At 35.5% G+C, this 4374-nt stretch overlaps 1 non-coding gene across 1 annotated transcript; it reads right to left on the reverse strand.

Annotated features, from left to right (window-relative positions):
• Positions 1–3241: 3241 nt before the first annotated feature.
• Positions 3242–3308, reverse strand: Smp_tRNA_01915_Gln_TTG.1.1. The gene has a single exon. It is a non-coding gene (tRNA).
• Positions 3309–4374: the final 1066 nt, after the last annotated feature.

The raw sequence follows: 4374 nt of genomic DNA on the forward strand, positions 1-4374 counted from the left end.
AATTATATCTATGGATAAATATTTACATATGCGTTTAGTGGTACGAATGTGGCTATAGACCACCCTTCAACTCAAAATGTATCTGACACATCAATCCATACATTATATGCATTGTTTCAGGATCAGTAAAGTTGAATAGAGTTGAATTAACCGAGTCATCTAGCTGCATGAGGGTCGCTGGTGTTGAATCTTCATTGAAATCGGATGTCATTATGTTACTGCCTGTAGTCAATGTTTGTGTGTAATCAGTTTCTGATGAGTTTCTTTTCACAGCGTTGTAAGTGTTGGACAACAGAGTTGTAAATATTAAAACAACAACTACCATTCTGAGGTGAAACAGTCTAAAATTTATTTGAACAGTTTATGTGTGAGGTAGAGTAGAATTGTAATTAAAGTTCAGTTAAAAGGGCGTTATCAGTATAGCATGAGATGGTCGCGCCATAATTTGTATTAATTACACTTATACATTGACAACTTTTAGTACCGGATCAATTGTCTACAGATGAGGCATTCGAGGACGATCTATGTTACTGAGTTTGAGTTCGATGTGTAGGATCGTCGATAGGCATTGCTGAGGAGTCCAGTACAGTACGGAACGGTTTTCAGTTTCATCCACACTTTCAATGTTTGTTCGACCTCGATTGGCTCATAATTTCAATATGTAAGAATTGACGTCCATCAACGATTTGTTTTCTTATCCCTTGTGCATGTATTCTTAGGTTTGCCGAAACTCGAGAAACGCACAATTTCAAGAATATGCTTTACGAATGTAAAGACAGTGTTTCTTAGTACTGTACATTTCATGTCAGTGTTTCTAGCTGCTGTCGTGATATAAGTTGAACAGGAACATACTTTGCAAACGCATGCCACTCAGTAATGGATCACATTCATTCCATAAATCGTATACACGATGAATGCATTCCGATGGTTTCGTGCAACTTAACAATCCTCAAAGAGGCTTACCTACAGAAGAACTGGTGAATCGAGGAGGATCCGAATTTCAACCACAAGGCTCCTAGTTGAATGTGTAACCACCGATCAATTTGGGTAGTAACTACCTCTCCAAATGACTGAGACAATCACACTAATACATCATTGAGTAGAAACAAATTTCATGTTTGTTCAGTCCTCAATGCTGATTCTACTCTATAACCCGTCACATAATAAACATTTTGGCTAGCAGGAACATATATCACACCTTTGACATTCCTCCGATCACATTGATAACTTCGGAATCATCTCGTAAACTTTATTCACAACTGTAACCAAACTATCCAATCAGCTCACTTTTATGTTGACTTTATCTGCACCAACAGAAGTGCATATATATAATGATTAATAGAAACCTGAATGAAGTTATTTGGCCACATCTATGAGAGGAATTTCATACTTAATTATTATCGCCAGCCTTTGATATATATTGAAATAACTAACCAACCCTGAAAGAATTCACTCAATTGATTTTTATAACCAGATATCACTTGAACTGTATGAAACAAATGGAAGCAATGGGATAGTGAAAACGGGACTCAGTACCAAATACCGTCATCTGAATCGTCAGTATTTCGACAAATCTGTAGAATTATGGTCTAGTTCGACATTAGTACCACAATAGTAATAAAATCAATCCCAAAATTGTCGATTTGTCATGACGTAACTACCCAATCTATATAATTTATCGCGCAAGTCTCTACATAGTCTACACTGACCCGTTCGATAGTGATCATCAACAATATGATGTCTAACGTTTTTGAAGAACATATTTGAGCTGGGATGATTACAATATATTTGGCGTACACATAAGCAAGAAGTTATGAGTACTGACCATTTGTTGCATGGGCGACCATTGCAATTTCGCTTCATTGTTGCCGCGTACACTATTACTGAGCTTCTCTCCATTTTGATAGTTGAAAACGAATCCTCTCATTTACCTCATGTTCATCTTTGACCTTCGTATTGTAAGAACCATCACCATTACGAACTAACTACCATTTACCATCCAGTACATCGATATTGACTAGAAACTACTGAAACTACTACTATTGGCCAAATACTAGTCAAACCAATTTCCACACTATTCTACTACTCAATTCAGATAATATGTTAAATGTTCATCTTATATGAGTTGACAGGATCAACGTCCCTATCATTTGCCTTATTGAACTCTTTTGTTGGCCTATTTCACTTGGTCGAATATTTGAAGTTTCTGTATCATGAGGTTAATACTGACACAACTTTGTATAATACATCGAGTGAATTGCTGAGAATTACATTGATTAACTATCATCACAAATACTGAAGAAAATCTATTACTCATACAATATTTGTTGTATATATGTGGAGATTGTTCAACTGGTAACGTATCGCCAAAGATTGGATTCAGTTTAACAACTGTGGTAGATTGAAGATCAGAGTATATTTCTTGTTGTCTTGATGAGAAACTCTAGAAGAGTGTTTAGTCGTGATCACGGCTCTTGGATCACAACGGTTTGTTATATTTAACTGTCCACATTACTGACAAATTATACGTCACTGTGAGTCCATGGTTTAGAGGTCAATTTCAAAACGCTAATGAAACATTATTTGAATGATAAACCTTTGAATTACTTACCTTCACAGCAGAATATTTTGTTTTTTCAACAGATCACATACATGTTTGCTTTTATACTTTCATTTTACAATAAAATTGTGAGTTTCATCCAATCAAGTTATCATGAATACGATCAGATTCATAACGGCTGTTGAGAGTGGAATAAGAACATCGGCGGATTACATAGAGTGGACGTGTGAATTATTAATGCATGACAGAACTAAGAAATAATACCAATAGTAAGTTTAATAAACTGTAAATGTGGTTACTAGGTGCACAAATCAGTAGATGAATGATTAGTTGTCAGATGATCGTTAATATTAACTTGCAATGTAATAAAAATATAACAAGGACAGCAATCGTTACTTTCTTATCTTTCACGTTTCAGACTGATCTGAGGTAAACATCCACCAAATCGTTCACGTTCTTGGTTTACGTAAGAAATCAGGAACAAATAAGAAATATGGAATTTGAATAGTTGATAGATATCAATACCAAGGTTTAGCTTCATAGTTTCAAATAAATTGACCATTATGTAGATATGGTAAGCAAAGATGGATAGTGGCTAGCAGTGGAATCCTGGACAAAGCGCGTTTCATCCTGTTTTGGACTCGTCAACTGGATGTACCTGCATCTCAGATTTGTTGATGTTCACTCTGGGACTCGAATCCAGTACCTCTCGCTTCAAACGCCATCGCGTTATCCACTCGGCCACTGAGTCCTGATAGATAGTTGATAATAACTAATACTATTTGTTACATTGACTTTCTGCTTCCAGACATTCAATTCCTCACTGGCGTTATGTCTTGCTTTTGTTCACATAAGTAGTACACCACAATAGAACAATTACTTTCGAAATGAATTATCTCCTAGATTGTAATAAGATATATAACAATACTTTTGCTTTCAATGGTGGAAATGTAAATATAACAACTGGGGGCGAAATTCTCATAGTTTAAATGACAAACTAACGCATAGAATGAGTTTAAGGTAAAGATCACTTATTTATCAAACTAGACTATAATAGAAAGATGAAGTCATCATTTGGTCGTTGAACCCAACTGCATAATTTATCAGCTAACAGATAATTCTCATCTTAACTCCAGAAATAAGATGTTCAGGGGAGGGATCACTTTTCAACGAATTTGTTATCAAGCTGTACAATCGTATACAGATATGAATATATGTTTTTCTCAAAGTACTAGCTCCGTGGGGACGTACGAACATGGGATAGTCATGATGTAATCAAAAGACTATGATACTATATTACGTAGTGTTAATGATAACAATAAACGTGATGAGTTGGTAACGAATAAGAACGTGAATGCAGCAACATGAATAAAATGTTGTTGTTGAAATCGTTAAGGGTAAGTAATAGAGATGCGAAATAAACGAAGTGATATCATGAGTACCTATGAATAAAATGATAAGAATACGAGACATAAATTAAGAGAGTTTTATATTATGTTACCATTTAGAGGCGACTCAAATAGTCACATAAGGAAACGGAGACTGAAATTAGCCATCAACAGAACATTTTATGCAGTCCAATTTGTCACTATTGATAAGACAAGTCTGTGTTTCACCAAAAACCCAGACAGCACATAAGCAATTTTGTCACATCCTATTGTGTCTATCAATTAACATACATGTGCGGAAACACGTACATAGGAAGGAGCAATCGTGATCCACGATTAAGGGTGTCTTCAATCTCTCCACAACCCAGGGTTGATTACGAAAAGACTAAAAGAATGCTATAGTAAGTCCTACCTTCAAAACAGTTA

The sequence above is a fragment of the Schistosoma mansoni genome, chromosome 2 (assembly GCF_000237925.1).
Source record: "Schistosoma mansoni strain Puerto Rico chromosome 2, complete genome".
NCBI classification, from domain to species: Eukaryota; Metazoa; Platyhelminthes; class Trematoda; order Strigeidida; family Schistosomatidae; genus Schistosoma; species Schistosoma mansoni.